A 26,887-nucleotide genomic window follows, 5' to 3' on the forward strand; every position below is an offset into this window, starting at 1 on the left:
TAAAAAGTCACAAAAAAGATAAATGATATTCGTAAAAACATAATGCTGCAAAAATTTGTCAGGCGTTTCTATTCTATAAATGATGCGCCGGCTATGATCTTTTTGCGCCGGTATTTTAATATTAAATTGACTTTAAAGTGACTTTAAAGAGCAACGAACGCAACAGATTCCTAATAAAGAATAAGTACATAAAAAAACTAAAACTGAAATTTCTTTCGCAACTTATAAAAAATAGAAATTTAATTTTAGAGTCAGGAATTTTACAGAAAGAATAGACGCTGACACAATCAGATTGTATTATCAGCTAAGAAAATTGAAAAACTGAAAGTTTTCCAGGGGCCCGATTTTCGAATTTCTAGCGTTGGATTTCTTCTTCAAGTGCCATCTCCGTCCAGGAGGTCGGCGACCATATGTCTATATGTCTCTCTATGTTCAGTTATGCGAATTAGTCCATCTATGCTCTTCACTTTTAACCAGTCTCTTATATTTTCAGTCCATGATGTGCGCCTTCTACCACGGCCACGCTTCCCTTCAAGTTTTTCTTCAATTATTAATTTCAATAGGTTGTATTTATTGTTTCTATATTATATGTCCAAAATATTGTTAAAATATTGTTGGATTTCGTCAAAATCGGTGGAAAACAGCGAAATGCTAATTCTTGAAATACGAGCGGTAGAAATTGGGAATCGAGTGGTATTGACCATTCGTTTTCAATTCTATTAGTAGAATTTAAATGCTGGGTGCTGGAGATATTATTGAACGAAATACATGAAGTCGAGCGGTCAAATTTAAAAATCGGCCCCCGGACTTAGATGCAAAACATAACTCGAATCTATAGGTTTTTGTATGTGTTTAATTGCTTACTTACTTAAAAACAAAAACTACGAATATGTACAATATGTAATTCATTTGATATCAAATTTAACAAATTTTTCATTACATATACATATCCTCTAGCCGCCCAGAGACCTATAAAAAGGTCTAACGTTCCATTCTAATTTGAACTTTGTGTTGACAAAATAAAATTTCAAATTGCTTGGCAAGGTTTGACGTCTGGGCGGCTAGAGGATATACATGTATAGATATTGATTGTATTAATTCTCTGTTCCTATAACATCCGGAGCAAAAAAATTTTTTGTATACAAAAGCTTACTTTACACATAACATTTCTCTGTAACAGCGTTAACATTTTTTAAGAAAATTCCTACCTGCCTATACAATTTCAGTAAATTTAAGCGGTGCAACAATTGAGTAAATACTTACCTACTTGTCAATGCGAATAAATTACCTAAGATGTATAATGCAACATTGTTTTGGTAAATTAACTCAATGTCAATATCACGCGCAATTTCGATGACAGTCATTGAAAAACTTTTACTTACCTTACCTACAATTAACATTTAACACTGTTACAGTTGGTAAAAAGTTCATATACAGGTTGTTTGGTACATCGTTTGCCAAATTAAAACGGCAGATAGGTTGAGTCACTTGCTATCTTCTCTGGCCTATAAATTTTTGATTTGGTGCATAAACATTTTTTTACTTCTATGACAGTTTTTCGTAAATTTCTAATTTTTACTTGCGTAGTTAGTAAAAAAAAACCATGGCCAATCTTGTTTTTCTAGGCATGAGAAGATAGCAAATGACTCAAGCTATCTGCCCTTTTAATTTGGCCAAACCATACCAAACACCCTGTATACATAGTTAACTAGCTGACCTATAAAACTACCACTCGACACCCGTTGACCACGAACACTGTAAAGGGTTTAGTTCGAAACGTCGGGATTATAAATCCATTATAAGTACGGAATATAATCCGTATCCATAGTTGTTTAGGTTAAAAATAGATAACTTGACCGTAAAACTCAGTGTTGCCAACTCGGATTTTGAAAAAATGCTAGACTAATGTCTAGATTATGCCAAAATTATGCCAAAGATTTTTTAAACACCTATGCTAAAAAAATGCTAAAATGTCACTTGAAATTAGATACTTAAAACACATACTTTTTTCAAATTTACCGCCTTTTCTACTGACAAGACCTGCTTGACCAACTTTATATAGTCCGTTGACGTCCATCCGTCCACAAAAGTCAAAATTCATATGAAAATATGAACCACATAAGGCGATGGCACATATTGTTGCTGCCAAGTTGGTGCAAACTTGGCTTAGACTAAATTATGCTAAAAAGTATGCCAGATGCTAAATGGAAAATTTTGGTGCCAAAGCGAGTGAAAATATGCCAGATCTGGCATCATTTATGCCAAGTTGGCAACACTGGTAAAACTAACAGTGTACATGTACTAATCTAGAGGAAAACCACGAGCAACTACTATCTGCAAATAAGTGGTAGACCCATAAGGTTGTCAAGTGCTTAATATGTATAATGTTTTCTGATTAAGTATGACGTATGACCTAGTTCGGGAGCGTCTGGCTCTTGGCAATGCCTTATCGGGCTGGAGTACACATCATTGTCACTCTTATCACATCACTCTACTGCAGATAATATGAGAAATGAATTAAATTCTATGGAAAGGTAAATTTTCATATCTTTGTTAATTTTCGTAAGTGGGTTAACTGTGTAACGTTAAAAACGCAAGCTTACATTGACCATACGTCGATGTATTATACAATCAAATAACTAATTAAACTTAATATGTACTTATTATTTTTTGATAAGTACCCACTTATAAAACAGCAAGCAAAAACTTAAACAACTTTAAAAGCCTCTAAGGTTGTTTGTCAAATGAATTTCCTTTTTTAAAGTCGGTTCAATAAAATAACTTGCGTCATAAAAACAAATCCATTGACACCTCATGCACCAAATTCGGCAGTATCTAATACATAGTTTTTAGTTTGCACGCTACTGCGGTGGAAAACACGAGACAAACATACTCAATACGCATACATATTTAGATTGCTTTAAACTTTCACGGTTATTACACATTCGGGACTTCGTCAGGTGAGCAGTGAGCAGTATGCCGTGGCTGGGCATTTACCGGAGTCAGGAACAAGTGGAACAACCCACTATAGTTAGCTGCATAAACCTGAAATCCTTTCCATTTCAGGTTTTCAGGCATCGCCGTTTCTACAGCACAAAATGCGGGAAGCATAATCATAAAATTATACTCATATTATCATAATTGAAATTAATTCATAGTAGGTAGGTACATAAATATCTTGAACGTTACCTACGAATTGTTTTTTCTTTGTTTAATTTCATGAGTTGGCTGTGGAATGTGGAGTAATTGATAATTATTAAATTATAATTGTAAGTAATCGTTTCCATAATGATTTCATTAAAGTTAAGGAAATGGTTTATAATAAACAAAGTTATGAGTAAGTATGTATCATAGGTCGTGATTTTTTTAAATAAAAACCGAATATAAACTAAAACAAAATACAAAATCATTTAAATGAGATGACATAAGGTTAGTGTTGCCTTGATAGTAAAAATGATTCGCTTTTCTTATGTTGAAAGGTTGCTGGGATGTAAATTCCCCAGTTTTAACGGTATTCTTAAGACCAGTGATTTTGCGTTATCTTTCTCTAAGTACTCTACATGATTGTTTCCTATATGATATGATAATAACATTTGGAAAAATCTTGATATAAATATTAGGTAGGTATATACCTATTATTTGGCTACTTTTATTATTAATTCACGTTTAAAAGCACTTACTTCAGTCCTTGTCAAGGTCTCGAAAGCGCCAACAACGTAATTTAGCCTTAAAAACTTGCTGTCCAAATTATTACAGTTTCACAATTTGCCCGGGCCCGGCACTTCACTGATGTCCAAAATCACGGCTGATAAGTACGAGTACATATGCCAAATTTTACATTTTAGTGTTTAATATCTTGCTAAAACGAGACGTCAGTACTTCCGTAAAGCTTAACCACATTGAAACTATTTACAGAAGCCTCAATGAGAAGGTTTCGTTATCACCGCGATAGGTACGTGTTTCGGGATTCTCGTGACAGTTGTGATGCAAACGACGTACTAACACGTTTCTCGCGTCAGCACAAAATTATCACTTGGATAACGACTACACGGTTTATCTTTTCTTCACATGTGACTCAGATCAGATAACGCGTTATAACTATCAATTAGCATTACTCTTATCAGGCAATAGTGTGTAAGTATATTACTTACTTTGTGTGCCATTTAGATTGATCATCTTCTTAGTCTTGTAATAACTAATAATCTTTGAGCGATAACCGCGTTACGCGAGTCAAACAAATAAAAAAAAACAAATATAAAAAATTCAGACGTTTTTATTTTACATTTATGTATTAAATTATTACTTAGCCTGTATTTTTAATAATATTCAACTATAATAGCGTTTATTTGGTTTTATTCAAGGCGTCAAAAAGGTCAGTTTCACTTTCTTCATATACCAGAGTTTACCTGTTTGCCAAGCGGGTAATTTTGAGGTCGTAAGTAGGCTGAAGCCAGAGAGGGCTGAGGGCCTTGACCCTTCAACCATAGCTCGTTGCAGTACGAGGCTAAATAATGTCTATGTTACCTACAAAGTCGAGATAGGACATGACGTAATTGTCAGTGACTTCAAAAGTACCTAAACATATGAGATGAGCCGAGTGCCCGACGGTGAACTTACGGCGCGATTCAGATTTAGATATTATCTTTACTATTTCATATCTAGTGAATCTCTAATTCATTTCCTGAATCACGCCGTTAGAGTCCTTGCGAAGACCGAAGCCGAGATCTCATGAGGTCTGACTACCGCGGACAAGACTTAGGTATAATAATGTAGGTTTTTTCTCCACTGCGTTCTAGTTAGAAGGAGCCCATCTGTTTCTTTTTTCCCGTTGTTTTCATAGGCACTATTAAAAACCGCTAACTTAATCGAATAGGATACCCATAACCTATTCGTACAACAACCATCACTTTTACTGTCGTAACTACAAAGTTATAATTAAGTATCTTAATGTATCGGTATCGGTATATGTATTTATATTAACGGTAATCTCTAAACCACAAGAACGATTGCATTTGCCCAAGTCTAGACTGTATAGGGTGTATGTAAATGTAGTGTCAAAGATAATAAGGCTGTGTTTTTGTGATTAGTTCTATTGAATCAAGTAAGTCATTGGCTGCACGTAGAGTTATGTAACCGCTGACACGGTGCGGCGCCCGCGCAGCGGCCGCAGCAGCCCGCACTCCCGCGCAACGCACTATGACACTCGCTTTTCGACACATACTATTTACAACTCGGCAAAAAAGAGTAGAAATTAAATAGTGGCAACACTGTAGTGTCGTCTCGTTTTCATATATAAATTGGTTTGAAAGGGACGACACTACTACAGTGTTGCAACTTTTTAATTTCTACTCTGTTTTGCCAAGCTGTAACTTCCACTAAATTAACTTCAATACAAGCTATTGTTATGCATTTCACTAAAAGTCAGTCACGGCCTAAAAATACAACTAAGTATAGTGGGAGATAGTTAAATAGATACGTTATTTATGCATTAGTTAGGTTGGACCGAATATAATCAGCATATTTTAAGTTTCGTTTGAATATTATTGCTTTGAGACAGATGTGAACTCATCAATCGGCATCACAGAAAGTGAAGCTTAGATATTTATTTATAACAGTAGTAAGATTAATACAGTGACTCCATATATCTGTAGACGCAATCTTGTGCGATTTAATGAGGCCAGTAAGGCTATCCACCTTCACCGTTCGAAATTTACCCATGCGAAATCAATTCTGGTATAAAGTATGAGACTTTCTGGTATTTAGGCACAAAATAAAGTATCAAGTTGCACCTCATATAATATGTACTACTTATTAACATCAATAGCACGTTGGGTGTGTGTGTTTATATCCAACATAATTAATATCTAAGTCCTACATACATATTTAGCTCAATAAGTAGGTAAACTAGCAAAGGAACTATAAAGAAATAATTATAATTAGAAGAGTAGGTATCGGGCAAAAGCTTTATCTAATAATCGAATAAGTACACCAAATGCAACTCAGGTCTTTATAGTTCATTTATAATCTTACCATACATATAAGTTTTTAAACGTTTGAAGCAAACTTTCAACGCATTTCCCGGGTAATCATGCATGCGTGCCAAAAAACCATACAAGGTTTACTTACAAGACAAGTGACAGTTCAAGTTCACACGCATGAAAGGTCAATAAAACTGGATAGGCTGGCTACCTAATATTTATTCTATAAATAGTTTTGTTGCGAAAATGTTACCTAATGCTTACTATATAGATTTAGCGAGGTCATCGTGTTTGGCGTAGATGGCAATAAAAACGCGTCTATGCTATTAGGATAGGAGAATTACGTATTAGTTGTATTAGGTTAAGATCGGACTATTTTTCGACAAGGTATATGTATTTGGTTTCACTCTTGTTATAGTTTTTAGTTGATTGTATGACGCATTTTTTTATATGCTACAAAAGTTGCCGTTTGTATATTTTGTAAGCACTTAATTCCTCGTAAATTTTAATAATTTGCTGACATTAATATACGCGACCGATATAATCATAGATACTATCAAAATACGCTAACTAAAAATTTCCAAACTCTGTATTGTTTATACTCGGAATTAAATGTCAATTAAGTTTTAATTGACATTTAATTCCGATTACTTTTAAACAATACAGAGTTTGAGCGGGTAAGTGAAAAATAACAAAAAAGTTGCAACTAAAGCAACCGGCTGTATTATAATTACGAATCACGTCAATCATGATATTTCCACTGTCCTCATGTTTCCAACAATGAACAAGCAAGCTGTGGCAGTCGTCTCGGTTCGCACCACTGTGCACTGTCCTCTCGTGGGAATACAGTGTACTTGGAATTACATATTTATATTCCTAACTTGTACTGTCGTCGCAACGTTTAATGTAGTTTTAACAGCCTTCAAGAAGCAAAGAAAATGTAGATGGCACCTGACAAAGAGACTATAAGGAAAATCTAACGACCTGTCCGGTACTAGCCCCCGCCCCCGCCTAGTGAATAAATTTTGTTTGAATGCTGAGTTGTTGTATATAAAAGCTAGGCTACTGTGTCCGCTTACTATGAAATAGCCTGATGCCAGTGTGTCTTTGTGGTGGGTTTTGAGATTTTTTCCTCAAATTGATGGTCCACCCCCACCCAGTTTAGAAGTAATTCAAGAAAATAGGCAAAAAATTACCATTCCCCCGGGCCCTTTATCTCCGAAACTACTGGGACTAAAATTTTGAAAAAATTACATATAATAGGCCTATACCTGTAGATAACAGGAAAACCTATTAAAAATGTACAGTTAAGCGTGAGTCGGACTTAATTACTTCGTTTTTGATCCGACCCCTACGGATTTTTTAAAGACATTTCATTTCACTCACGTTTCACATAAAAAATACATTGTTATAAATTGTGTAATGTACGGGACCCTTGGAACGCGAGTCCGACTCGCACTTGGCCGGTTTTTGTTTCCATTTTTAAATTTATTAAAATTTAGGTAATTTATGATATTAATCCATGAAAACCAAGTTTTTTTACACGCTTACACGAATAAAGACTGAGCCACGGGTCAGGTTATTATGACTTATGAGCATAGTAAATAATGAGTGACTCGATTCAATGATAATCTCGAGGTTTTCCATCATCATACGAGTAGATAATCATTATATTATATTGTTGCTGCAAATACTGTAATCAAACCCTTAATTACATATACGAAACTTCGATCAATTCCTAATAATGATGTATGGTGTACTTAAGTCATATTTTTCAATACTATTTGAGTATTTGTAAGCAATTAATAGATAGGTAGAATACCTACCTAGGTTACACGTGTTAACGAATTCCTTAATACTTAAATATAGGTACATTATCAGATCAGTGAATCATCACTAAAGTAGTATGCAATGATTCAAATGGGTAAAGTTACCTGCAATAACATGTTACTTACTCTCCGAAAGCCGCAAAAATATGTGACACGCTCTTATGGCTACAAATATAAGACCGTGTCAGATTTTTTGCGGCCTACGTTGTCCAACAACATAATTATGGCAGGTGACTGAACGTTGGTATGCCTACCTATTCCTCTTAAATTCGCATGCTCAAAGCTTGCGGACAGTAAGTCTTGTGGCATATTAATGCATAAATGACCATTTATTGTAACTGGCAAGTAACCGGTGGGGAGGCCCGACAGTTATTGACATTCTGCCTTCGTGCTCTACGCCTGCTTCGTCACCGAGCATAAATAAAAGATTAAGAGCAAACATACCTTACCTTTTACATAAATGACTAAACAAACAAATTGTTTTATTATGGCGCGGGCGCTTACAGCTTGACAAAAAAGAGTAGAAATTTAAAGTGGCAACACTGTAGTGTCGTCCCGTTTTCTTATATAAGCTGGTTTGAAAGGGACGACACTACAGTGTTGCCACTTTTTAATTTCTACTCTTTTTTGCCAAGTTATACACCTCTTTATCGCGTGTCTTCAGTTCCGGAAGAAATAAAAAATCCCATATTCAATCTTAATTTGTTTCTAAGCTTGATAGTAAAACGTTGACCAGAGTCCGTGTGTACGGTTGTGTTTATCATAGGGGTGCTAACACGCCGGCACTTTGCTCTTAAATAGCGTAAGCCGTATTGTTTGCTATTTATGAGGTCATCACCATCAGTTACCTACGCGACATCCGTGATTTTGTTTGGGATTCGTTAGATATTATATTAGTTTATTTAGGGATTTTAGGTACAAGTAAAACACTGCTTTCTTTTTCGGCTTCTAGACTCTTTCTTGTATTCCTATCTTTAGCTTGAAAATCTTATGACCTTAGAATACTTAAATAATTTATTTTAATTCTCAGCGTAACTTGGCTACCTACTACGAGATAGTAGGTAAAAATAGTCAGGAAAAAGTTGATAAAAATAATTTATTTTAATTGAGGTTTAATTTGCCGTCGTTTGGGGTTTCAAAAACCTTATATTGAAAAGTGTAGCAAGTGATGCATCATTTTTTTAACAAAAAAAAAACTCGATTTAGCTTTTAAATATAATTACTATGAAGAATTTTATTAAAATCACAAAATATACTTAGATAAAGGTAGTTCTCATAGTACAAAATGGTTTCTTGGGTTTCAAAGAATTCTAATTTTTATGGGCTCTAAACAGTACCACTTTATGGTAGGTACCTACTGTTTTATAACATGACTGTGAGTAACATGTGTGTGTGTATGTGTGAAGTAATACATATATGTAAATTTTCGATGTTTATCTTAACTTGTGTATCGACTAACTCGTTTCATCAAATCACTATTGCCATAATAAATGCCTGCTAATTTATGACATACGCATATTTATCGAAACTCGAATAATGTAGCCACTGTTGCCAACTCGAGTAAAATTTAAAAGTTTATTATGTTATTTAAAATGTAGGTAGCGAAATTCTTTATGTGCTAAATTGCATGCATTTTAGAATCCCTCGCACGATGAACATTTTCTTTTTATAATTATTTAATTAGGTATTTTTATGTTATTAAATTAAGTACCTAATGTTACTTAACGACCACAGACAGGTTGAGCAGCCGAACCGGGGCACCTCGCGTCGCGCCAGCGCGTCTCCGCCGCGGCATTGACACTGGCGCAGCGCGCATGCTTGCACGCAATTACTCCACGAAAATTCCGTTTTGTAATTGTAATAACTTTCAATGAAAATTCGTTTGTACGTTATGCGCGACCGTGAAAGCATTTGTAGCTAGTCCGGCCTACGAGCTCATTACATTTATTTCGCAACGATGGCTAGGTAATCTGACTGAACATTATTCATACTTAAACCTAATAACTTGCAGAGTTAGATGTGAGGCAATTTAGTGTTCTTGTTCCATATACGCTACAAATATACATTAACAGTTTCCTAAGCAAGCTATTATAAATGGATAAACAAGTAATGCCCGAGAAAGGATTAATTGAGATTTTTGTTTAGTTCTAGCATAACGTAAAATGGTTTTAAAAAGTTTTAACACGAAACTGTCCTAAAAAACTGCTATGATGAAACTGAAATTAATAAGTTCACTGGTCGCCTGCCCAACAACGGTGTTTTTAAATGTTACTCGCTTTGGTTGATATTCGGTCAAAACATTACGTAAAGATTTGGCCACGCATGGCCGAAATAACAGGTAGACCTTGAATTCTTCCCACTAATTGTGCCGATATGCTCGGTTGCAATATGACTCACATTATTTAGCAGATATAGTGAGTTCAATCGTCTATAAATGCTAGTTGCACTTGACCTCGGAGACTCGGAAGTGTTGTTCCTCCGGACTCAGGCGCGTTTATAGGCGCATTTATAGACGCTCCCAGTAGGGGCAATCATGATGACAAAATGTAGTTATTTATAACACTTCGCGCACGAAGTTCAATAAAGTCAAATGAGCTCTTGGCAGGTTATAGAGCCCAGTGAGCACTACACATGCTCGAGCTTCCTTAGCCCGAATTCACGAACCTCATGCGGACACTGGAAGTCTAAGATTACAGGTCCGCGTTAGATCCGTGTATATTTTTAATGTTAGAAGAATATCATTATTTAATCGAATTACCTTTGACAGCGGGTGTAACGAACTCTTTAATATGAACTATACGCAATAACTGTGCCCATATATATCTACAGAATCTCGCACCTTCTAAAGATAATTGACGTCACGTTTGAAAATGACGTCTATCCTCGCTGACTTCGTCGCGGGTCCGCAAGGGCAATAGGTGCGATGGGGCAATCAGTTCATTATAAAATAAAAATATAACAATCGCCATGATGTTGATTTGAGGACGATAACGAAATGGAATGGTGGTCAGATTGCTAAAGACTGGTCATGAGAAGTTGTTTTGTTGGGAACTTTTCTGGCTTTATCAGCGTTGTCAGCAATATTGCGTCGCTCTTGCCCTATTGACGTTTGTATTGTGAACTGACATTTCAATAGTGCTATGATAAATACATTTTACCTATTATATAATTTTACCGTTATGTATTTCCTAAATATGGTATTACTTTTACATATCATTAGGAATTAAATGTTGTAATTTCTTAGTTAAATATAGCAAGCTCATGAGGATTTTTCCTTATTCGCAGAATTCACAATCTCATATACTTAGACGTGAATTGAATCCTCATTTTTAATCAAAAATTTTTTTACACTGACATAAATCGATCATTGAATGAGACTTGCGAATGGGTAGAGAACAATGCAAGTCGCAGAACTTATGAATGGGACTTGCTTTTAGCTTACACTATCTGTCAAAGATCGATCAGTGAGTGCGCGATAATTTTACGCAAGACCCGGAGGCATCACGCTCGACCCTGAACTCAATTCGGGCGCAATAATTTTGCAACTACCGCCGTTGGGCGCGGGCGAGGTGCGTCGCCGGTTCAAATGTAAACATTTGCAGGCGCGGGCGCTGCCGAGGCCGACGCGGACGTGCTTGCCTCCTTGCTAACTACATACCTCACAAAACCTTTTGTCGTGGCAGACAGTTCGTCAAGTGTACAATTTGATCCTAAGTGTGATCATATTGATAGATATATTCTGGTTCTATGAGGCATATCGCTTGGTGGATAACAGACGCTTCGGCGCGCCGAAAATAAACAAAAGATCCGAAAATTCCACGGTTTTTCATGTATTTGACAATGTACAAAAAAGAGCCAACCCTCTTACTTAATGCAAGGCAACAACCCCTTATAGAGCTTTCAATTTTTTTTGTTACTTTGAAAATAGGTATCACTAAGGGTTTGGCGGTTATATTGTGTATACCTAAATCATAAATCAAACCAATCCAAGTCAAACCGTACAGGTGTGATGTCGGTAAGTTCCGTGTGTTATGATCATGTGAGCTCCATCTGATTTGCACATATTTACAAATACAAATATTGTCATTACCATGTTTGGCCGAGGTTCAATCAAGCGTCGCATGTGAATCAATCAAAATATGTACTCTACTATGATTAACAGAATATTCCGTAGGTAATACATATAATGATGATTGTTATTGTCATGATGTCATTTTTTGTCTTTTTAAATTGTTTGTCTTTGTTTATTTTAGTTATTTAAAAAAAAAATTTTTAGTACCGACCTACAAGTAAATCACTAAAAATCAAGCGCACATATCCAATTCCGGAAATAAATACCTACTCGTAAAATGGTGCGATACAATACCAACAGATTATACACGGTTTGTTTAGGTTTCCATTCCATCTCATCTCCATAGCACATATTTCCTATTTGTGGTGATCATATATGTACTTAGTTAATTGAGATGTACATAAAATCATAGTTACAGAACCGGTGGTGTGACTTGGCCGTGACTAGTCACAAAACAGACTTGTTGATTGTATCCTAATGATAATACTTGTTTACTACAAAGTGAATCGATCAGCATGTTGTACCTACCTACTCGATTTGTTTGTTATAATTTAATTGCTTTAATAAGAGTTCAACGCGCTAATACGTTCGAACAACTTACGTATAACAAATAATTAAGATTTAATTAATACCACATGACAGTAGTTAAATACTACAGCTAGGTACTATATTTATTCACGAGCAATATATTCTACATACTGTATTAAGAATGATAAACATAACCTTCAAAATCTGCATTATTTTATAGAATTTATATACGTTTTCTAATGAATTGAAGTTTCCTGCTTCCTACTTATGCGGTGTGGGCCGATTATTGCCGGCCTTCTAGATTCACGGTGGTCCATCTTCATAAATTAGCCTTAGTATTCGCGAATTTGCATAAAAAGTGTTTGACGTAAATGATAAACCTGTTTGTAAGTAGAGTGGATTTCATTGGGTGGAAGTGTTTAATTAATGGATCATGGCATTCATGGCAATATTGCTTTCAAGTTATATGATTGGTTGGTAACTATAGTTGCTTTTTATGATCAAATAAAGCCATAAATATTGCCTTTCTCTGTAACTGTTAAAACGTTAAAATCTCCTAACATATTATCAAAATCCATGAATGGAGCAAGTATTTCAAACGAGAACGATAAATTAGTGATACTATAATATATAAATATATAACCGGAATAACCAGGCGAAACGAGTTTATATCCTTGTCAGATTTACTGTTTTATTTCTTATCATTTGATAGCTTTCTGCACAATTTTCACAAAGAAGTCTCCATCGCCAGAAACATCACATTAAAATGTTGTTAAATAAGTACTAGTTTAAGGTATAATTAATGTTAATTACTTATTGATTACGCACGTTATACGTCAATACGATTAAGAATTGGAAGTACATTTTAAAGGTAGGTATTGTTTAGTGGGCATAATGGTCTAGGATCTATTACGAGGAATTCCTACCTTCATCTGTTATGTTCCGCCCAAGATTAATATGAGATAAGTTACTTTTACATTTGTTTCCGCGAACTTAAGTCTAATGGTACTTATCTATATTTAAAAGCCTAATGAATGATTATTGATTGGCATATTGAACTAAATGTATCGTGTTTTGCACTCTGACAAGCTGATGGTCGGACGTACGCGGAACATCAGAACGCACATTCGTAGTAATACGTTGGTGTTTTCGTCACTTGGGAAATACAACTCAATTATTTTTTTGTGCCGAAGCAGTTACATCTGCGAGCGATGTTACTTATTTTTAAATAAAGGAAGGAATGGAAAAATACGCACGGGTCTGGCAAGCCTCGTTTTGGTCGCTCATTTGGTCAGAGTGACCGGACCGATGATCCGAAAGGTAACGAATACGAACCTTGCACGATGCGCAATTTTATTTTTAATTTTTAATATGAGTAGTATGAATACCTCTATTTGTATTTTTATTGTCTATTTTTCTCGTTTGGCTATTTGTAACCAAGAGTAGGATAACCTGTCCTGGATAACCTGTACCGGTGCGACTATCGTGAAAAGTGGCAGTTACTTTGTCATGTATATAATTCACGTCCATCATACGCCAGCTGGAGGGTCTGAAAATATTGTGTACAAACATTTTTACCACACAATAGTTGGAATAAAAAATACATATTTACCGACCATCAGCGTCATAATTGTACTTGCAAATTCCGAGATGTCAACAAGAAAATCTTATGTCCTTACAGTTTTCAAGGAATCATTTCAGTTTTCAAATATTGAGCAAGTGTCGGAATTTACATGCGCAGCTACTCAATGGCGGGTATTCTTTATAAATTAGATTGGTAGCTTACATTTCGTTGTCACGCGTTACATTATGGGGTATGGTATTTGGTGCAGTGCATTATTCTTTTAACACAATTGAGAAATATGACCTTCAGTTTTAAGCGTTTTTTTACAGCTCTTGTTATAATTGCTGTTTAGACGCTGCCGCAATCCATCTACTTATATAGTTTCGAATTGTGCGTTTACGACATGTAGGTAAGACTTTTGAAATATTCATAACGGTTAATGAATGTTCTTTTGTTTTTTATAATTAAACACATAAGTATCCAAAATCAGGGCGAGAGTATTTTAATTTAATAATGATTACATTACAATATAAATTTGTACGCGTAATATGATAACCTCGCGTAGGTACTAATATGTAACTGTATACCTATTACCTAGGTAGGTAGGTAGGTATTGGTAATCATATAAACTTACTTTGTGCCTACTTCTAAATATCAAAGTTAGGTACATTTAAGAAGCGTGATCAGAATAAATTACTCTTCTTAGATATAATTCTTATTATCTGATTTGGTTGTTTTCACGAACTTGTAATGCTATTTATAATTTTCATTGACATTTGATTTCGACTCTCTGGTTATTTGCTATATAAATGTCAACAAATCGCTAATATTAGTAGGTAGGTAGCTAATATAAGAACAGCCAACGAAGGTAAGCACTTAGGTAGGTAGAGTGCAGTTTTGCCGTCGGAAAGTTTCCAAAATCGCAAATTTTACACATTCAAATACTTCGGAAATTTATATTATTTTTGTATAGCGATCCACATATTCGGTTTCCAAAATGAAACCTTTCTTAATTTCCTATGTACTTTCCGCAACTTTATGCACAACTGTATAAATGTAGTTTTTGAGTAATCTTCGGGTAACCAATCGACTGTTCTACAAACGTGTATTTTTCCACTTAACCGAATTTCACTAAGCTGAGATCATGCTATTGATTTCTTAAGTGATTATGATAGGCAATTAGGCAGGCTCACTTATTACAAGTGCATTTATATACATTATTAATACAGAGGCGATATCCGATTCGGATGTTCTTGTCTTAAAATTTTTCTTAGATTGGTATCATCGATATAAATTGTCAACTTGTCAAAATTTAACTACGAGTATGGGTTATTAAATTAGGTACTTACCAATTAACAACGTGAAACAATTAAATCTTATCTTTTTTTTATTTATCTTATTTATGTCCTTAATGTCCTTATCTGCTTTATTAAATATTGAATAGTTAGCTGAAACCAATCGGAATTTTCCTTAGAAACTAGATGCAAAAGTCCAACAGTTAAATAGGTAGGTACGAGTTAATTCCTTCCAAGGCATTTAAAGCTAGGTTACAATAGTGATAGCAAGTGGAAATCCGTGGTCTCTGCATACCCCTCCGGGAAATAGGCGTGATTATATGTATGTATGTATGTACAATAGTGATATACCAAAAATAGCTTTTTTGCGTCTGTAATGGAATATTATATTCAATATTATATATAATATTACATGGCTAAACCAGGAATATTGTAAAGGTCAGTTTAAACGCGGCTTCAGTCACAACCACGTCGTGTCAACAATTAAACTTTTATATTATTACTTACTGTCTTTTTGGTCATAAATTTGGTATATGGATTACCAGCCTCGTGTTTTTTTACGACTTGGCTTTGGTCGTCCATTTATATTTTTTAGGCCTCTGTACTATTTGCTTCGTATACATTCTGCTCAATATTGAAAAACTCTGTTGTTATGACTTTATGTTATAGTGTAATTGATGCCAAATTATGTGATATAAACATAAACGCGGATGCGGTCAGGGTCAAGTACAATTATAGTTTATAAGTACCTACTGACGTGTTAAAAAGTCCAAAGATAGTCAGAAGGATGGATAAAGATGACGTAGTTAATAGGTTCAATTAAGTGGCTAGAAATGAGGGCTCTGCTATTTGTTTCATCCGCAATCCAATCAGCTCACTTACTTAATACTAAATGTAATTAGAACGATTGTCTAGTTAAAAACACAATTAGAACGAACGGAACTAAACCTAAAATGTAAACGTCACGAATCTACAATTTAAGGAGTACGTACTACCTACTAGGAATGTAGGTATTACTACACCTTACGCTGCGTCTGTCTTATAATATAAACTCAAAAACTACTGAATGGATTTTGATGCGGTTTTCACCTATCAATAGAGTGATTCTTGAGGAAGGTTTAAAAGTATAATTTGATAAGGTTTTGTGTAACTCGTGCGAAGCCGGGGCGGGTCGCTAGTATACTTATATTACCTACTTATTGCTACTTGTTTGCTTATGTGATCATATTTCTAAGAATACTAATGTACAGGGAAACGGAACTTAAATTGTGAGTTATTTGTCAAATATGCAAAACTAATAATAACGCGGAAAAAAAGATGATCTTGAATTAGTGGTCACCTTCATCTCTCTACTTAGACAATTGCAAACTGATTGCAAAGCAAATGGATTATAAGATCATTCGTTTGATTTGAATAAAGTGCGATGTAGATGTTATCATCTACAAATTACTTGTTATTTGAAATAATTAATAATTGTCTACGGTATCTGTAATTCTGTACGTAGTACGACATGATAATCCTGTCAAGTCAGTGTCCGATGGGCAAGCGGCGCGACCTTACGCCGCGCGCCCACGGCTTCGCGCACGCGCGGCGGGAATACTAACGCCAACAGAACGCCTTGGGTGATCCTTGGCTTCAAAACCGAGCTCCTTTCTTAGCACTATTGCGCTCACTACGATGTATTTTCTAGTAATCAGAACCAATCTGGCGCTGCCATTATTAGCATACTGTTGTTGGAACTGTCCGCGGTGGATGCGTATTAATCGCGGGATGTCCACAAGCCGACACTGCATGTTGACAAACTTTAATCAACATTGACCGGATTTCGCAATCATGATGCGTCTACGAGTGACATATACGCCTGGATGAAGGCAATTTCGTATTCTACTTTAAAACAATGATTCGTGCATCGCTTCTAATATACTGTGCAGACCTTTGACCGTACCACCTCATCTAAGAGTACCCATACTGCTCATTAACACTTAGCTTGGTAGGTATATTGGATTGGGTCATTCGGCGAGGCCACTGGGGGTACTCGAGTTAATAAACGGCTGTAACGGTTGCTTTCGCATCTTACCTACAAATTTCAATCTACCTGCATTATGCTATAATTTATGACTTAGGTAATGAGATGAGCATATTTTTTTCTAGCGTGGAATAGAATAATCTGTCTCTAGGTATCGTTATTATTTTATACACCTATCTGGGCTCGATGGACAGTAGTTTGCTATATCTTATCGCAACACTTTTTTATCGGTAACTTGAAGATGTTTAAATAAAATCGCCACCCAATGGATGATTTCACTACAATATGTGAGAATAATTAGTAAATTAATTATTATATTACTTACCTGGATTGGATGTTTACAAACAATCTTGTGTCGCAATATATTTCACACAATAATTGGTCAATTTGCCATAAAAGCAAACACAGATTTGATATTGGCCACCTGGCTGTGCCACTGCATTTAAGAAGATATTTAAACTTGGTCGGTATCCTATGATTACCTGCGAGTGCTCGGCGTAGAGTGCGGCACTGCTGGGCTTGTTTGTGAATCTTCCAGAGGGGAGCACATACATGCACTACCGGGTGGTGACGGGACTAATCGTACGGAAACGGTGGAGTGAACGGTATGACGGAGGCGCGGCGCGCCGGCGTTTACACTGCAAGTGTGCTCGGTACTGGCCGCGCGCGCCGATACCTCGCACTTTTATCACATCGCATGCGCTCGCGTCTTCAACTTGACTCCTCGCTGCTGACCAGCTGACGTGACGCTACAGCACCTCTGAAACATAACAAATAACAATTACAGTGGTTAAAGGATTTATAAATGAAACCCTGTACCAATTAACACATGTATCAAGAAATCGTTCACTGGACCATTTTATAAACACATGTAGTCAGTCAAACAAGCGGAAGAATCTTTGTAACAAATTATACGTTATTTCATTGATATTCTGTTTTGCATCTTTAATTATATTACCCGCAAATGTGACTACGAAACCAAGGTTTTTTTAACTTTTAAGTAAACAGACGTATACAAACTACAAAATAAAATAGTTATATCAAACTCATGGTACAAAGATGATACAAAGTAAGAACCATAAAATACTTATGTATTATTTATGTATATGTACCTACCTGATTAGAAACATACAATTTCTCGTCATTAAGTATTATAAAGTCATATTTATTACATTAATTTATTGACACGGCCCGATTCGAACTTTAAGATACGTCAGTTAGTAGATCTAGAAACGATATGGATTAGATCAGTGTCAAATGTGACGTTTCTTCAAACCAAAACGTAACTTTTGACACTAACACATCGAATCCATATCGGGTTTAGATCTATTAACTAGATACCTGGCTGGCTGGTTGGCTCGTTGGGTGGACGACATCCGGAAAATTGCGGGTCACTGCTGGATGAGATTAGCTCAGGACCGGGACAAGTGGCGTACTAGAAGAGAGGCCTATGCTCAGCAGTGGGCGATAAAGGGCTGATATGATGATGATGATGAACTAGATACCTAGTTCACCGCTGAGCTACGGTCGTAGCCGATAACATGGGCATGGGCATTTCCCGGCAGGTAGCGTAAGTGCTTTGTAAAGGATAATCTGTGGTAAAGGCAATACGACAACGTGTCGTGATTAGCGCTGAATGGGTTAAATTAAAAGAAATTACTTCACAGATCAAACAACACACCGTGCACCACAGTCCGTGTTTTTTTTATCTTCGTTAATTTCAAGGATTCATTTCTTGAGCGTATAATATATGAAGTTAATTTCACAGACACATCTTGAAGATATAGTCTAGGTCCGGACAGAGAAGAGTCGTGGAATGTGTTGGACCCTATACATTCCATTCCACGACCAGGGGCGTATTTATAATTTGGCACCCCGGGTCAATAAGTTACGCCGCCCCAGAAGTCAAGGAAAAAACCGGCCAAGTGCTAGTCGGACTCGTGCACGAAGGGTTCCGTACCATTACGCAACAAACGGCCAAAAATTACGTTTGTATGGGAGCCCCACTTAAACATTTATTTTATTATGTACTTAATATGATTTTAGTATTTGTTTTTAATAGAAATACATCATCTGTGAAAATTTCAACTGCCTAGCTATCACGGTTCATGAGATACAGCCTGGTGACAGACAGACAAAGGGACGGACAGCGGAGTCTTAGTAATAGGGTCCCGTTTTTACCCTTTGAGTACGGAACCCTAAAAAACAATTGAAATAAAATAATAACCGGTCAAGTGCGAGTCGGACTTGTGTTCCAAGGGTTCCGTACATTACCCAATTTTTAGCATTTTTTTTATGTGGAACGTGAATGAAATGTCTTTAAAAACCCGTAGTAAACCGATCAAAAACTAAGTACTTAAGTCTGACTCACGCTTGACTGCACATTTCTAATAGGTTTTCCTGACATCTATAGGTAAAGAACTATTTTGTGTATTTTTTTCAAAATTGTAGACCCAGTAAAAAAGCCAAAAACCAGATGTAATGAACCTACGACCCTTTAAATTTTAGTAATTACTTCATCAGTCCATTAACCGATTCTGGTGGAATTGGTGTCATTTGATAGATCTTATTCAATGTTTTAAAAATAAAATACGAGGGAATATAATAAGCTGTAAAAACTAAAAATGTGGCATTTTTTACAGAAATTTTACGACTGCTCTTGCTTGAGGCCACGGTGTGCGAAAATTAATGCACAAAACTGACGCAACAAACCTCGGATAGAAGGATGAAGCAAAAACAGTTCTTTACGGTCCTTTTTAACCCTAGTAAAACATGTTCATCTCCTCAAATAATGGTATTTAAAAATAAATTTGAAAACATATTATTAAGTTGCTACAATTAGGGCCACTTGCACCATTCACTAACCCGGGGTTAACAGGTTAAACCTGGAGTGTCACCATGGTTACCAGTACAATTTGACACTAGCTTAACGGTTTAACCGGTTAACCCCGGGTTAGTGGGATGGTGCAAGTGGGCCTTAGATGATTAAATTAACCCTCCAGAATACAAGGACTAATTTAAATAAACGTGCTCGATCACGGGCCAGACTAGAGATAGGGCCAATTAATATTCAACTTATTATGTCATTGTTTAAAATGTACATAATAATGTTAAATATATTCAGGTGTGCGTACGATTTACAAACTTGATTTTATTCATGTAAATAAACCACCAATAGTGGTAATTACATAAATTATCAAACAAGTTACCAAAGAACGATCTCTTCCAGACAGCCATAAGGTAGCTAGGTATAACATCGGCGTGCAGTTCCCACACAAGTTGCAGTCGGGTTCCAGTCCGTCTGTACCAGCCCTAATTGGTTATCCAATAACTTAAAAAACATGGATCTCCTATACAGATCAATAACAGGACAAAACTGGCCCAGATCAATAAACAGATAAGTATCCACTGGGATACTAGGAGGTATTCGATTAATCTAGAGTATTCTAGAGCAATCGAGATTTGAATTAGGTACAAATTAATATGCATGATTTTTACATATTTAGCATTTAATGTGACGACTAGTAAGAAAATGTCCTGATCTGTTTAAAAATAATCGAGGCCTACTAGTTTTAATTATTGCTCATGTACCTACGTAACGGGCCGCAATAATCACTATATATAGGTAGGTACTCGTAATTCCGATTCCTCCTTGCTAATGTCTAAAGGATGACTCACGCTAGACCGGGCCGTGCCCGGACCGGGGCGGGCCGGAGCGAGCCGACGCAGGAGCTGTCAGGAGCGCCACCGTGACCGGGCCGTTCCGGGGCCGGGGCGTCAAGGCCACCCGTTTATTACATTAACACTAGTGCTGTCCGAGCAATGTCCGAGCCTCTAGTGTTTACATGTAGGAACTCGAGTCCTTTGAGTTTGAATTTGATGTAGGCACAGCTCGTTTTTACAAGACTCTGCGCTTAAAAAACTTCTCCCGACTTCTGGCCTTTGTAGTCCTTAAGAGCAACTCAAAAGGACTCGAGCCTCCAAATAAAGACTCCGTGAAAAAATGTACAGGTTTTTCCTATATAACAGTAACGAAATTAAGCGTTATTTTATGATTTATGTACGTATCTAATCTACAAATTATACATAAAGACAATGCATTTCGATTTTTTTTTGTAAAAAAACGAGAGTTCTCTGAAAAGTACTCAAGTCTCTACAAGAGACTTTGGTCTCTATCTAGTTGAAAAGAACTCGAGTTTAAACTTAATTATAAGAGTCAGAAAATTGAGTAGTCTTCAAGCAGAGGATTCAAAGGATTCGAGTCCTACCCAGCCCTATCCGAGCCGACCGGGACGTCCGAGCTGACTGTTCATGACAAATGTCATAATAAATGTCAATCAGATTGAAAACAATGGTTCGATCGGAAGCAAGCGGATATGGAAGGAAATAATATAATCAAAATATTGGCCCTAGCTGCCTTAATGACTGATTAAGAGGCTACTGCATACTCTAGGGCGTACATCCACGTCAACACGTTCGGAAAAATAAGAATAGGTACATACAACATGATGTAAAGAGCTTTATTTACATATGACTCAAGATTATTTCGAAGCCGTCCACACGGCAGAATTAAACAACGTTTGGTAAAACAAAAACAAGATTTCAGAAACCAATATCCAGCATTCACCGTCTGGCTCTCTGCTTAAGGTAAGATATGGAAATACAGTGCATGTACCTATTAATAAATATGTATAATCATGTGCCGAAGTATATTAAGCTATTAAGAGGAAAGGGAATGACCGGTTCTACATACAAACATAGTTCCCGTTTTCCTCACTGGATATTGATATTATGGAATATTTAGGTAGTCGTCAGCAAACTGTAGTGGTACCCAATGCATTTAGTTACATTCTACAAATGTAGATTTTTCAGCTTATCTGGTTTTGACATTATTTTCTCCCATCAATGCCACGTTCTTCAGTGTTCATGTGTTCAGTTCAGATATGTTCAATTTCAGGAACCCATGCATGAAAAACGAGTTTAAAAGAGGAGAAATTTCCAATGGCTGCGACAAAGTAACAAAAATTTAAAAAGTATCGGTATAAGATAATTATCTACAAGCTGTTTTCGGCCACAGCGAATACAGTACCACCACTAATAATGTCGGTGGTGCGCTCTCAATAAAATAAGTAAGTAAATAAAAACCATTAAGCTCGTTACAAAAATTAAAAATCTACATTTGTAATTTAAATTGTATTTTTCTTAATTACTCGTAATGCATGTTAATTATAAGATGTAATTATGTTTTGAAAAGATGTGTCCCGCCGAGTTTGTTGCCGGTCCCATATTGGGATACCCTCCTCCAATTGAGGGGGGATTTAAATCTTCTCGGGGCAGAGGTGTACGGTCGGAGCCGGTAAAGGTTTATTTGACGTTCATAAGCGCATGTAATATGCCTACTTGAATAAACTATTTTTTTTATTATCTTTATCTTTACACTAAGATAGAATTGTGTCGGTTACAAAAAATAAACTATCTACTTACTTACTTTCCTCTGGTGAAAAAGAAGCCAAGATGGCAAAAACGGAACCCTTACAGTTTCGTCATGTCCGTCCGTCTGTCTGCCTGTCTGTCTGTCTCTGTCTGTCTGTCTGTCAATATGTCACAGCTATTTTACTAGGTATATTTTGTAAAAGCCTAACAAGTTCCTTTTTAGCCCTCGCCACGTTGCGGATTTTCGATGGAACTAATTTATTTTAATGGCAATTATTTTGTTTGACATCCGACATTGAAAGTCATTGAATGTCACCGATGTAAACAAATCGAAAATGATTGTAAATATTTCAGGATAATAATAGATTTTGCAATCAAAATGCCCAAAAAAATTCACACCGATGCTAAACAAATAATTTTAAATACATTAAAATACTTGCGACAGAAAAAGGATACGGGATTCAGTAGCATTCCATTAAACAATGTTGTGAAATTATTTGTTGACATGACGGGTACTGATTTTCATAGTGAGTTTGTAATAAACTGGTTAGTTTTGTACTAAATATGAATATTAATTATTAAATTATTATTTTTCTCATTTAAGGCGTCTTTAGTGCTATAATCAAAAATATTTATTATAAGAATGAGCCATTACCACCACGAGTGACTGAATCTGGTAAATATATATACGGAGGTCGAATATTTAGAATCAAATTATGGCGGATAGGTAAATTATTCATACTTAATTTTTATTTTATTTAATCGTATGGCTACAAACTAGTCGCTTGATAATTAATTGCTTATTGAATAGGTACTATAGTTTAACATCTAGTTTCTTCACCCATTGGGTTGCGTTCACATCAGGGCGGAGCAGGTCCAGGGAAACTCCGGTATATTTCCTCTTTGGGCAGTCGTAGATGATGTGATTAATAGTCTGCACTGGAGCCCCGCAATCACACGCCGGTGAATTTCGCCAGCCACACTTAAACATGTAATCCCCACAGAGTCCATGTTCGGTTCTGAGCCTATTCAGCTGGCACAAGTCCCGTCTAGAGCCCGAGAAGCCAAATGGCTTTTGCGTGGGGTCATAGTTAGAGACATCAGCCCTGGGTGGGTTTGCTATCCATTCGTCTTTCCATCTTGTTTTTATATTGAACGGCTTTTCCATCAGGTACTGTGCTGTCTGGTAGGGCGGATGTCGGGATTTCAGACGATGTCGAGGCGGGCACATAAACTCCTGGTGAACCGGTAGATTTGAGTTTCGAGCTATTTTGTTGGCTTCATTTAGTAAAGCCTGTTGCCTTCTAAGATGCGGAGGCGGTATGTGGCTCAGTGCTGGCAACCATTGTAGGGGGGTTGATTGTATCGTGCCAGATATACAGCGCATAGTTTTATGCAACTGGACGTCGATCTTGTCTGTGTGGGCACTGTTCAACCAAACCGGGGCGCAGTATTCTCCTGCTGAATACACCAGGCTAAGCCCACTTGTGCGCAGTACTTCCGCGCTAGCTCCCCAAGACGTGCCTGTAAGCTTATGCAAGATGTTGTTGCGAGTTACGAGTTTCTTATTTAACTTGCTCAGGTGAGATCGGTATGTCAGCGAACGATCAAGAGTGACGCCAAGATATTTAGGCTGTGGGTTGTATTCCAGGATTTTACCGTCAAAAGTGACTTTGGGGCAGTATGTGGCCAGTTGGTTGTGTAGGTGGAATGTTGATACTTCAGTTTTACTAGCGTTTGGTACTAATCTCCACGTTTTGAAGTAGTTGTTTATTGTAACCAAGTCACTTGTGAGTTGTTCCTCAGAGGCCTTAAACGTTTTGTGCTGGTAAGTTAGGGCAATATCGTCAGCATACATAAATTTTCTAGAGGCCGTGCTCGGTAAATCGTATGTGTAGAGGTTAAACAGTAGCGGCGCTAATGTTGAACCTTGTGGGAGGCCATTTTGTAGTTTTCTGACACGGCTTCGTTTGTCCCCTAGGTACACAACGAACTCCCGATTGCTGAGCATGTTGTTTACTAGATTTGTGATTCGTCGGCAGGGCACCGCCTTCATTAGCTTAAAGAGCATCCCTTGTCTCCACACAGTGTCATAAGCTGCGGATAGGTCCACGAGGACGGCCACAGTTTTTAGTTGCTTTTGAAACCCAGCTTCTATATGTGATGTAAGAGACAGGACTTGATCAACACAATTACGACCACTTCTGAATCCCGCTTGCTCCACAGGGACAATTTTATCGATAAGCGGGCTTATCCTGAACGCCAGTAGCTTTTCCAGTAGCTTGTACGTGCAGCTAAGTAAGGCAATTGGTCTGTAGCTCTTTGCATCACAAGCAGGTTTTTCGGGTTTGAGTACAGCAATTACTTTGGCGAAGTTAAACGCTGGGGGTAGTTTGTTTCTAGCTAGAATGTCGGAAAAGAAAGCTGCTAACCATTTTACACATTTAGGGCCGAGGTTCTTAATAAATTCATTGTAGATACCATCCTGCCCTGCTGCTTTACCTAGAGCAAGTTGATTAATAGCGGCAGATGTTTCATCAATTGAAAACGGCCTGGACAGATTTGCGTCATCTGGGAGTGTATCTTTGAGTTTATTGGCCAGCATCTTAATGTTTCTAGTAGTGGCACGGTCTCCTCGTACACGTGATGTTTCTACAATGCGTTTTCCTATGGAGTCCGTAAGCTTTTGAGAAACATTGTGATTTTTTGACCCAGTTTTGCCTGTAAGTTTATTGAGTACCTTCCACGCTTTTCTGCTTGATGTTTTGAAGTTAAGCTTTTCAACAGTGGCTACCCATTTGTTCTTCCGTTCGATATCCAGAGATTGTAGTAAGTCACGTCCTACTTCCTGATCGCCTGATTCTTTGTACTGTTGGTAAAGTTGCTCGCTTTCCTTGGTCCACCCGGGTATGTACGTTTTTCGGAAGCCTCGGGGGACGTACTTTTTGGCAGCTGAAATGACTAAACCAACCAATCTCTCGTAGTTTTCGGCTTTCGGCGGAATCCATCTGATGGAGTTGTCAATGTATGTTGCAAATCCATCCCACTGTGCCTTTTGGAAATTCCATCTTGGTAGAGGCATGGACTGTACTAATGGGATTTGGTTGCCGACCTCTAACAGAATTGGACGGTGTTGACTATTTGGGAAGTTTGTTAGTATTTTCCTTGTGGCGGGAAGAGGAGCGCCTGTACTATCACGAGAAACAAAAGTTAGGTCCGGGTTGTACTCTTTTCTCCATCTGGCTGATCTAAATGAGCCCTTGTCTTTTGCGTCGAAGACTAGCTGGTAGTTATTGTCTTCCGCCCATTGGTTGAGTGCTATGCCGTTTAGGTCGTTGGAGTCATAACGCCAGGTGGTATGGTGGCTATTAAAATCACCAGCGTATACACAGGGGTGCGGTAAGATCGGTGCCCCAACTCCCCATGAGTTGTTAGGAGGTTTATAGATGTTTGCTATGGTCAACTCTTGTGCTCTAATTACCGAGATATAGTAGTTCGGATTTGGTATTTGCGGCAAAACCACGATGTTCGATATTCCCTGTTTGACATAGGTTGCTATACCATGTTTGGGGTGGTTAAGTGCGTCAACTAGACTGTACCCTGGGATTTTCCCCCTTAACTCTAAGTTTTGCTCATCCCTGGTGTGAGTCTCTTGGAGTAGTAATATATCAACATTATGTTTCGTCAAAATTTTGTGCAAGACTTCGCACTTTGCCAGGCTAATTCCTTCTATGTTGAGCTGGCATATACGTAGGCTAGGCCCAATGGTAATTTTCGAAGAACTTTCATCATTATTTGCATCCATCATAGTACACTTTCGAAATAGCATCAGCGACTCGGTTAACTTGCTGTGAGGTTGATCAATGGCAACAGGTACAGCAGCCGAAAGGTTGTTACTCGATTAGCGCCACCCAGGGGACACGTGCAGGGTGTTAGTGGCAATTCCTGCGGACGTGAGTAACATCGTCCCCCCATACTTAATTATCAACTAAACATGCTCTTTCGATTGGGTTTCGATTGGGAAACATACTTCTACAACTCACATGTACATAATTGTATACCTCACTCGCTCTTGCACGATGCCAATACACACTGTCCCGACTATTCATGACGTACACGTATTGTTGCTATATGTAAGCTGTTTGTAGCGACATTATATCAG

General features: G+C 37.2%; 1 protein-coding gene across 2 annotated transcripts in view; it reads right to left on the minus strand.

Annotated features, from left to right (window-relative positions):
* LOC134666003 (very long chain fatty acid elongase AAEL008004-like) overlaps positions 1–17,993 on the minus strand; it is a 36,168-nt gene extending 18,175 nt beyond the window's left edge. The window contains exon 1 of one of the 2 annotated variants that reach the window (XM_063523077.1): positions 17,775–17,993. The gene's annotated coding sequence lies outside the window, so the exon portion shown is untranslated. The remainder of the gene's footprint in view (positions 1–17,774) is intronic. The other variant, XM_063523075.1, reaches the window with a different exon arrangement.
* Positions 17,994–26,887: the final 8,894 nt, after the last annotated feature.

The sequence above is a fragment of the Cydia fagiglandana genome, chromosome 7 (genome assembly GCF_963556715.1).
Source record: "Cydia fagiglandana chromosome 7, ilCydFagi1.1, whole genome shotgun sequence".
Lineage (NCBI taxonomy): Eukaryota > Metazoa > Arthropoda > Insecta > Lepidoptera > Tortricidae > Cydia > Cydia fagiglandana.